The 11,115-nt window shown below is 46.3% G+C and overlaps 1 pseudogene; it reads left to right on the top strand.

Annotated features, from left to right (window-relative positions):
• Positions 1 to 2,522: 2,522 nt before the first annotated feature.
• Positions 2,523 to 2,641, top strand: LOC122454050 (annotated as a pseudogene).
• The last annotated feature ends 8,474 nt before the right edge of the window (positions 2,642 to 11,115 follow it).

Raw genomic sequence — 11,115 nt, 5'->3', positions numbered from 1 at the left:
ACTTTGACCCCTTGATGTGAAGAGCTGACTCTTTGGAAAAGACCCTTATAGTAGGAAAAAGTGAGGGCAAGAGGAGAAGAGGGCGACATAGGATGAGATGGGTGGATGGTATCACTGACTCAGTGGACATGAGTGTAAGCAAACTCAGGGTGATAGTGAAGGAAGCCTGACATACTGCAGTCCATGGGTCGCAGAGAGGCGGGGACGGTTTAGCAACTGAGCAACAGCTATATAGTCATCCCTGGATATCTGCAGGGAGGGGGGCACGAGGGAGCATTGATGCAAAAAAGGTGTCGAAGTCCCTTAAATAAAATGACACAGTTCTTGCATAGAACACCCCACCCTGCCCTCCTGTGCACTTTTAATCACCTCAGGGACTTATAACGCCTCATGTGACAGACGTGCTGTGTCAGTGACTGCTGGAGTGAGGGAATTCTAGTTTACCTTTGGGAACTTTATGGAACTTTCCCCCAAACAGTTTGGATCTGCATTTGGTTGAATCCTTGAATTCGGAGCCCAGGATGCAGACGCCTGAGCACATCATGAGTCAGACTGGTCACCAGGACCACAGAGATGCACAGGGCGTGGCCCTTCTCTTGCAGAAGTTGTCAACATGTCTGCGCATCACCAGTAAGACATGGTGGTATGTGTGGCACAATCCAGAGCAAATACAAGGTTCTGTGTTGTTCTGGAGAGAGCCTGGTTATAGTAGGGGTTGAGGTGGGCGAGGCAGGCTTTGCAGCAGATGGTGTAGCTTTACTTGTCAGTATTCTTCTGTCACATCATATTCCAAAAGCAAAATTTATCAAACCGTCAAGATTGACCAGTCTGTCATCAAATCAACTTTCCCTGCTAAAAGAAGTTTTCTTGGAGGAACTAGTCTTTGCTAGTTAATCCCATCAAGAGAAATGCCTGCCTTTCAGAATAATCCGTGAGTTCAAAACAGAACCATCCCTTCACTTAAAAGTTGATCAGGTTCTGTCATGTCCAGCAGTTTTTGGCTGGGCTGCTTTTCTGTGTAAACAACAAATAATCTTGAAGGGATTTTCCCTTCTGAGGACTAGACTCAAATCCAAGATAGGGTGATCTACTCAAATTTCTTCATACACTTAGGCAATGAAGTATTTAGGCTGTTTTGAAACATCTCTGTGAATGATAGAGACATTAAAATCAAAATCATCCAGATTCTCCATAAAGCATAAGTTTGTGTTTTGGTCAGCCTATAAAGTTCTCTACCTTCTGTTAAAATGTAGAGAATCCTCTCCCATAAACACACAAATTTAGAATTACTAAGTTTTAGCTTGAGAGTTTCAAGGATAAAAGAAGACACTTGGGAGGAAAAGAAGCCTGGAGCTATTTTTGAATGAAAAAGAAAATTCAGGAGAATCAAAATCTTTTATTTTTGTTGCATGACTTAATAATTCAACTGTACTTTTCTTTCTCCCAAAGCAGATAGGCATAGACAATGATTGCAATAGGTAAATAGGCACTTTTTGTTTTAAAAATCTTATAACAGTTTTCGGATCAAATTCCTTCCAGATTTAATTTGATTAATTTCTGAATAAGAACTACCATTTTTATGTAAAATTACTGCATTTCAGAGAGTCTTATAGTTTATCTGGCATGTGGGATCTGAGTTCCCTGAGCAGGAATTAACCTCTGCCCCACTACAATGGAAGCTCAGAATCCTAGCCACTGGATTGCCAGAGAAGTCCCTCTAGAGGGTATTACACACAGCTCAAAAGCAAGAACGGGAAATCATATTGATTTAAACCATGCTGGAATAACTATTTTGCACATCACCAATAGCCAATAATGGTTTCCCTGATAGCTCAGTTGGTAAAGAATCTGCCTACAATGCGGGAGACCCCGGTTCGATTCCTGGGTCAGGAAGATCCCCTGGAGAAGGGATAGGCTACCCACTCCAGTATTCTTGGGCTTCCCTTGTGGCTCAGCTGGTAAAGAATCCGCCTGCAATGCAGGAGACCTGGGTTTGATCCCTGGGTTGGGAAGATCCCCTGGAGAAGGGATAGGCTACCCACGGCAGTGTTCTGGCCTGGAGAATTCCACACTCTGTATAGGACATGGGGGTCACAAGGAGTCAGACACGACTGAGAGATTCACTTTCACTTTTGATAGGCAATAATATTTGGAAGATTTGGAGATGCTCTGGTTTGCATTACACAGATACACTTTAAAATACCTCATGTATTAGGTCAAGCTTTACCTCAGACAGATGCTAAGAGATATGAAAATGTGTAGAGTTTTGCTGTATTTAAGCAAACCCCAGGCCGGGCCAGGCGGGTTCTGGCTGGGGTTGGCGGTGTGCAGAGGCGGGGTGGCATCGGACAGCCGCCGGGCTACCCGCCCTGGCCTACCGGAGTCTGGTCGCAGGTCGTGCGGCTCAAGTGCAGCCCGCGGCCCTTGGAGAGGTGTGGCTGGCTGGCCTGACCATCAGGCAACTCAGAGCGAAAGGGAGGCGCAATGCAGGGTTCTTAAGGCGCCTGATTGCAGCCACCTCCGTCTAGGGCCATACCAACCTGAACGTGCCAGATCTTGTCTGATCTGGGAAGCGAAGCAGGGTCTGGCCTGGTTAGTACTTGGGTGGGAGACTGCCTGGGAATACCGGGTGCTGTAGGCTTCCTGCCTCCCCTGTCCTTTAGCCCTGGCCCCACCGGCGCGGTTGGCGCCCCGAGCCCCACCGGCCCCTGGCCCCTCGCACCCGGCGTGCTCAGAGCCATCGCCTGCCTTCCAGTCGGCCTGCCGGCGGCCCTCGAAGACAGCGGCGGCCCAACTCTTGGGTCCCCGCAGCCCCAGCCCCTCCCCCGGTGGGTGGCCGGGACCCCGACTCCCGCCGCAGGCCTGGGTTGCCTCCGGATTTGGCTTCCAGGAAACCAGATGACAGTCGGGTCTCCATCTGGGGCTCCCTTGGCATGCCTCAGGCAATCCCGGGGGCTGCCCGACCCCGAGCCCCAGCCCAGTACTCCCAGGCGACCGCGGGCACACACACGCACACAGACACACACACACACAAACACACACAAAGACACAGACACACAAAGACAGAGACACACAAAGACACACAAAGACACACACACACACACACAGAGACACACATAAAAAGACACACAGACACACCCCGCCCCGGACAGGTGAAGAGCTGGAGAGTACAGGTAAGGGAGACTCAGAAAGAGGGAGAGAGAGACAGCAAGAGGACCACACAGATTCCCCACCCCCAGCCCCACCCCCACACCTCCACACCCTCCCCCGTCCATCGTGGGTATGCACCCAGCCCCCAGTCGGCCTGACCACAGCCTGGCCCACCGACACACTCACACACACACTCTCACACACTCACCCTCTGGTCTGGGGGCGGGGGCTGGGTCTTGCCTTAGGTAGCCAAGCTGAAGGGGACCTTTGAGACTTCGGCTGCGAGGAAGTCTTGGGGACCCCACGGGGGACTGCCAGCCCCAGGGCACCGCGTCCAGCCTGGGCCGCCCCAAGGGAACGCCCCCTCCCTTGGGGAAGCGGCTTCTTCCGCAGGGCCTCTCTCTGGGGTGGTCACGGTTGTGCCAGTGTGTCTGTCTCGGATCGGATGCCATCCTCTCTCCCGTGTCTGTCTCCCGTTTGCCTTCTGTCAGTCGGTCTGTCTCCCTCTGTCTGTCTCCACCTGTGTGTGTGTGTGTGTGTGTGTGTGTGTGTGTGTGTGTGTGTGTGTGTGTGTGTGTGTGTGTGTGTGTGTGTGTGTGTGTGTGTGTGTGTGTGTGTGTGTGTGTGTGTGTGTGTGTGTGTCCGCGCGCGTGTCTGTCTTCATCTCCCTCTGGCCGTCTGGGAGTCTGTCTCTGAACCTTCGTCTCTTTCTGCCTCTGAGTCTCCTGACCCCCGGCCTCTCACAGGCGCTGTGGGTCTGGCTCTGGCTGAGGAGCTTGCGCCGGCCGGCTGTCTCCCTTGGCCTGGGTGCGTGCGAGTGTGTGTGTGTGTGTCCGTGTCCGTGCCCCTGCCTGTCGCTCGTCCGCTCTCTCAGGAAGGTCCTGTGCTTGGCGGGCGGCGTGGGGACAAGGGGGGGCCGCGGTCGGGCGAAGGGGCGAGGCTGCCGCGCTCCAGTCGCCGGCGGCGGCCGGCCCGCCCGCAAGCCAGACACCTCTGGGGCCACTTGGGCCTGAGCAGCGATCCGGAGGGGTGGGTGGGGGACCCGAGCGGGGGGCGGGCCTGGAGAGGCCCAGGGTGTGTGGGCGCCGAGACCTCCGCGCCCCTCACCCCAACCCCCAGCCCAGGCCTGCACGCCCGACTGGCCGCTCGTGGTCCCGGCAACCATCCGGGCCGCCGGGCCGGGCCAGGCTTGCTTGCCAGGGCGGCGGTGTGCGGGGACGGGGCGGCGTCGGCCGGGCTGCCGGGCCTGGCCGGCCCGAGTTCGGTCGCTGGTCGTGCGGCTCAAGTGCAGCGCGCGCCCCGTGGAAAGGTGCGGCCCGGGCTGGCTCGACCCGCACGTCAGAGCGAGAGGGAGGCGCAGCGCAGGGCTTTGAAGGCGCCTGGCGCCAGCCGCCTCCCTCTGATGAGATCATACCACCCTGAACGGGCCAGATGTCTTCTGATCCGGGAAACTAAGCAGGGTTAGTTAGTACTTGGATGGGAGACCCCCTAGTAGTTAGGAGCTCCAGGCTTTTGCGCAAAGTAGACGACAAGCCAACGTATAGGTGATGAAACGTTTATCGTGAAAAATTCAATGAAACCTGAATTCAAAGATGGTTTATGGCCTAGAAGCAAGGGTTTTCCATTAGGTTCCCCCTCCCCCCCCCCGAATTAACTTGCATGATGGTTTCTATTAGAATAATGCTTAGTTTTTATTCCTTCTTTCCTTGTCTATATCCATCTTTTTGCACCATAATGTGGTGCCTTATTGGCATAATTTTCCGCCTTTTGTCTTCCCGTAATGCTGCTGTAGGAGACAGATGGACTCCAGGTTAGGCATTTACATGTAGCCTGTTTACATTTCCTGAGGCAAGAGATGGTTGGGCTCCAGTTGAGCCTTTCCAATCAGTGTCCTGCTTGCCCTCTGAAATGGAAGATAACAACAGAAAGAGGGTAAATAGCCAGTGTTTGTCTCTTATGAACACTTTAATAGTCATGGCAAGGGCAAAGAGGGACAAAATCCTGCTTGAGTCAAGGATTAAGAGATCTCCCCTCCCCCCACCCCCCTTTTGGGACAAGGGAAACTCTACACTTGTGCAGAAAGGCTCCTTGTGGGTGAAAAGTCCCGTGAAAATGCCAGACCATAATGAGCCTTGCTTCTCCCAGAAGCCTCCACTTGGAGATCCATCTTAGCTGAGGGGTGTGTGCACACCAGGGGAGAGTCCCCGGATAGGTCAGATGTGAAGAAAGAAACCAGAAACTTGGCAGGAAGGAAGACGAAAGACCCAGAAGAACTGGCCCATATAAAGGACTTAAGCGCCTTGTGGTTACTGTGCTCCTTCTCACGAGGGGGCGCCCATGGCCTTTCTCTCCAGGTGTGTAGCCAGCTCTGCTTTGCCTCTGTCTTAACTAGACCGACTGTTTCTCCCTGTTCTTTCCCACGGGTTGCTGTGCTGTGTCTCTAATAATCAACGTTGTAACTGCATTTACCGATTCTGCCTCCATGATAAATGCATTTTTCACTGGTCAGAGATCCAGGGAAAATTCGCTTCTAGACTCTAGCCCTTGCTGGTCTGGTGGCTAGGATTCCTGGTTTTCGTTCAGGCTACCCAGGTTCAGTTCCTGGGCAGGGAATTAGATCTCACTTCACGCCACCACTCACTGCTGCCTCACTGAGATCAACTCAATTTTTATCACCATTTCATCTACACCATATGAATTTTTGCAACTAATTTGTAACTTTTAGAAAAAGGACTTCTTAGGTATTAACATACTGATATTTCCATAAGGGGGAAATACTTCTTCCCTAAAACTGCATTGAGAAAATTTGAACTTAAGAAAATATGTTTTAATGTAGCAGAATTATTATTTTACCTTTACAATCCAGCATTTGTGAAATCCTTAACTGCTAATAACTGTTCATGCTTCCCTGGTGGCTCAGCTGGTGAAGAATCCACCTGGCATGCAGGAGACCTGGGTTCGGTCCCTGGGTTGCAGAGACCCCCTGGAGAAGGGAACGGCTACCCACTCTAGTATTCGGGCCTGGAGAAGTCCATGGACTGTATAGTCCATGCGTTCGCAGAGTCAGACATGACTGAGCGACTTTCACGGGTCACCAACAACGGTTCAGCCTGAAATAAGAACTTTCAAAAATCTTTGAACACAGACGCTCTAACTTAATTTCCCTCTGGGATAAATATTTTGCATTTACTTTTAGGTTATATATACACAATAGGCACAGAACTCTTTTACTATGTACTTCATTTGCATATAAATTAACATCCTAGAAAATTTAAAATAGAAACACTAAATACAGTATTGCACAGAGCAATCTCTGTTAAATGCCCCATTGTATATTTGAAGTTCATATACACATGGAAGGACTGAAGGAGACGGGAAGATGGCAGAAGAGCAACCCGCGAGCCACTGCTGTGTCTGTGCACATCAACTACAGACTGCAAGGTAAGGACCGTATTTTACATAAATAGAAACACAGTTACAATTCAGATTTCCTTTTTAAGTTGCCTGCATAATTGGTTTGCAATAGCAACAGATTCTCCCCTTTTTTCATAGCCATACCCCAACATATATCATTTTTAAGTATCTATTAATGTCAGACAAAGCCATCACAATGCTTCAGGAGTGACTTAAAGAAAACTCCAGTCAAGTCACAATACTCAGGCAGGTGGGTTTAATAAACAAGTCCTAGGTAGATATCAATCTATCTAAAAGTTACTCTTTTTTTTTTTTTTTTGCTAACAGTCATCTTCGGCAATTTTATGAAGATCAGTTTATTTTAATAGTTTTTTTTTTCATTTATCAGTTTGAAGCTAATTACTTTACAGTATTGTAGTGGTTTTTGCCATATATTGGCATGAATCAGCCCTGGATTTACATGTGTTCCCCATCCTGAACCCCCCTCCTACCTCCCTCCCCATCCCACCTCTGGGTCTTCCCAGTGCACCAGCCCTGAGCACTTGTCTCATGCATCCAACCTGGGCTGGTGATCTGTTTCACACTTGATAATATACATGTTTCAATGCTATTCTCTCAGATCATCCCACCCTCACCTTCTCCCACAGAGTCCAACAGTCTGTTCTATACATCTGTGTCTTTCTTTCTTGCATATAGGGATATCATTATCATTTAAAAGCATTTGCACAACAAAGGAAACTGTAAGCAAGGTAAAAAGACAGCCTTCAGAATGGGAGAAAATAATAGCAAATGAAGAAACAGACAAAGGATTAATCTCAAAAATATACAAGCAACTCCTGCAGCTCAATTCCAGAAAAATAAATGACCCAGTCAAAAAATGGGCCAAAGAACTAAACAGACATTTCTCCAAAGAAGACATACAGATGGCTAACAAACACATGAAAAGATGCTCAGCATCACTCATTAGCAGAGAAATGCAAATCAAAACCACAATGAGGTACCATTACACCTGTCAGAATGGCTCCTATCCAAAAGGCTGCAAGCAATAAATGCTGGAGAGGGTATGGAGAAAAGGGAACCCCTCTTACACTGTTGGTGGGAATGCAAACTAGTACAGCCACTATGGAGAACAGTGTGGAGACGGGTGGCTGGGTTCCCCGTTAAGAAATGGAGATGAATAGATACAGTCCAGTGTCAACAGCACAATGGCACATTGATTCTTTTTAATTTCATATTGGAATATAGTTAATTCACAATGCTGTGTTAGTTTTAGATGTACAGCAAAGTGATTTAGTTATACATATTCATATATCTGAGCTTCCCTGGTGGCTAAGCTGGTAAAGAATCTGCCTGCATGCAGGAGACCTGGGTTTGATCCCTGGGTTGGGAAGATCCACTGGAGAAGGGATACTCCAGTATTCTGGCCTGCAGAATTCCGTGGACTGTATAGTCCATAGGGTCTCAAAAAGTTGGACATGACTGAGCATCTTTCACACATTTATTTTATTTTATTTTTCTGATTCTTTTTCTGATTGTTTTCCCATTTAGGTTATTACAGAGCATTGAGTATAACTCCTTGTGCTCTACAGTAGGTCCTTGTTGATCTGTTTTCGTTTTAGCAGTGTGCATATACCAATCCCATCCTCCCAATTCATCCCTCTCCCCACCTTTCTCCCTTGGCAACCATAAGCCTGCCCTCTAAGTCTGGGAGTCTGTTTTTGTTCTATAAACAAGTCCATCTGCACCATTTTTTTAGATTCCACATATAAATGACAACCTTTGATATTTGTCTTTCTCTGACTTACTTCACTTAGTATGGTAATCTCTAGGTCCATCAATATTGCTGCAAATGGCATTATTTCATTCTTTTTTTAAAAAATAGGTGTGCAGTATAATTTACAAGTAGTAAAATTCACTCTTCTTGAATGAACAGTTCTGTTTTGACAAATGTATGTAATAGTGTAACCACCAGCACAAACATTAAATGGGTCATTTTTAACACCTTCACAAAGTTACCCTGTGTCTCATCCCCAGCCCCTAGCAGTCACTGATCTGATTTCCATTATTTTCTATAGAATGATATAAACATGGAATCCTTACAGTATGTAGCCTTTTAAAACTGGCTTTTTCATTCAACATGAAGCTTTTCAGATTTATCCATGTTGATGTGTATATCAGTAGTTTCTTTCTGTTGCTGAGTAGTTTCCATATACAGAAGTACCACATATTGTTATCTGTTTGCCTGTTATAGGCTATTATTAAATAAAACTGCTAGCACACCACACACAGGGTTTTGTGTGGGTATATGTTTTCTTTCCTTGTAGGCAAATATCTAGGAATGGGATTGCTGAGTCATATGGTAAGTACATGTTTACTTTAAAAAAAAAAAAAAGAGTGAAAGCAAAACTGTTATCAAAAGTGGCTTATACCATTTTGCATTCCCACCAGCAACATTTTGTTGTTATTGTTCAGTTGCTAAGTTGTGTCCGACTCTGCAACCCCGTGGACTGTAGCACACCAAGCTCCTCTGTCCATTATCTCTTGGAGTTTGCTCAAATTCCTGTCCATTGAATTGGTGATGCTATCTAACCATCTCATCCTAACAGAAGCAGAAGAGCTTAAGAAGAGGTGGCAAGAATACATGGAAGAACCATACAGAAAAGTTCTCAATGATCTGGACAACCATGGTGTGGTCACTCACCTAGAGCTGGACATCCTGGAGTGTGAAGTCAAGTGGGCCTTAGGAGGCATCACTACAAACAAAGCTCGTGGAGGTGATGGAATTCCAGCCGAGCTATTTAAAATCCTGAAAGATGATGCTGTGAAAGTGCTGCCCTCAGTATGTCAGCAAATTTGGAAAACTTACAACATACACGTGTTCTAGTTGCTCTGCATCCTCCCCAGCATTTGGTGTGGTCAGTTCTTTGGGTTTTGTTTTTTAACTTTTAGCTATTCTAGTAGGTGTGTGGCAGTATAACATTGTAGCATGAATTTTTACTTCCCTAATTACTAATGATGGTAAGCATCATTTTCATGCGCTTACCTGACGTTTATATATCTTCTTTTGGTTATGTGATGGTTTAAATCTTTGACCTATTTTTTATATTGAGTTTTGAGAATTTTTATACATTCTGGCACTAAGTCTTCTGTCACATAAATAAAATTTTCTTTCTGTCAATGGTTTGTCTTTTATTACTTAACAGTGTCTTTTCATGAGCAAATGTTTTTAATTTTGATGAAGTCCAATTATCAACATTTTTTGTGATTTTTGTTTTTGTATCCTACCTAAGAAATCTCTGCCTCAGATCATGTAGCTCACAAAGGCTTTCTCTTATGTTTTCTTTTAGAAACTTTATGGTTTTAGCTTTTGCATTTGGATCTCCAACCCATTTGGAATTTATTAATTTTTATATATAGTGTGAGGCATGGATTAGTGCTTTAATTTTTTTCTCTATATGGATATCAAGTTGTTCCAGCAGCATTTATGACAAACTCTATCATTTTCCCATCATTGTCATAACTTGATATTTTGTTAAAAATCAACTAACCATATATACATGTGTCTATATCTGCACTCTATTCTATTTTTTAAAAAGATTTTATTTATTTTTGTCTATGCCAGGTCTTTACTGCTTTGCGTGGGCTTTCTCTAGTTGTGGCAGGTGGTAGCTCCTCTTGTTGCAGAGCTCCGACTTCACTTAGTTGCAGGACGTGGGCACAGGGCTACTGCAGCGCGTGGAACTCTTTCACACCAGGGATCAAACCCATGTCCCTTGCACTGGCAGGCAGATTCTTATATACTACGCCACCAGGGAAGTCTACATTTTATTCTATTGATCTATCAGTTCCTCCTTATGCCTGCATCATATTGTCTTAATTTCTTGGTCACTGTTACAAGACTACTGAATGATGAAATCAGGTAGTGTAAATCCTCCAGCTTTGTTCTTTTTCAAAATTATTTTGGCTATTGTAGGTCCTTTGTATTTTTACACACATTTTAGAACCAGCTTGTCAATTCCTATCTAAAGAATGCTTGCTGGAATTTTGAATGGGGTTGAGTTGGCTCTATAGAACAATATGGGCAGAAGAGACATCTCAACACTGAGTCTTCTGATCTATTAGCATGGTATTTCTCTCTATTATTTTAAAGGTCTTTGTTAATTTGTTGCAAAAGTTTTGATAGTTTTCAGTGTACAGGTCTTAAATATATTCTGTTAAATTTATCCCTACTTAATTCATGCTTCTTTTAAGATTCATTTATTTTCGGCTGTACTGGGTCTTTGTTACTATGGGCTTTCTCTAGTTGCGGTGTGTGGGCCTTCACTGTGGTGGCTTCTCTTGTTGTGGAGCATGGGCTCCAGGGCACCCAGTTTCAATAATTGTGGCTCATGGGCTTCCCAGACAGTAAGGAATCTGCCTGCAGAGCAGGAGACCCGGGTTCAATCCCTGGGTTGGGAAGATCCCCTGGAGGAGGGCACAGCAACCCACTCCAGTATACTTGCCTGGAGAATCCCCATGGACAGAGGAGCCTGGTGGGCTACAGCCCAAGGG

This window comes from Cervus canadensis, chromosome 15 (assembly GCF_019320065.1).
Source record: "Cervus canadensis isolate Bull #8, Minnesota chromosome 15, ASM1932006v1, whole genome shotgun sequence".
In the NCBI taxonomy this organism is placed as follows: Eukaryota; Metazoa; Chordata; class Mammalia; order Artiodactyla; family Cervidae; genus Cervus; species Cervus canadensis.
Note: the sequence above shows the minus strand (reverse complement) of the source record. Positions and strands in the feature narration are given on the sequence as shown.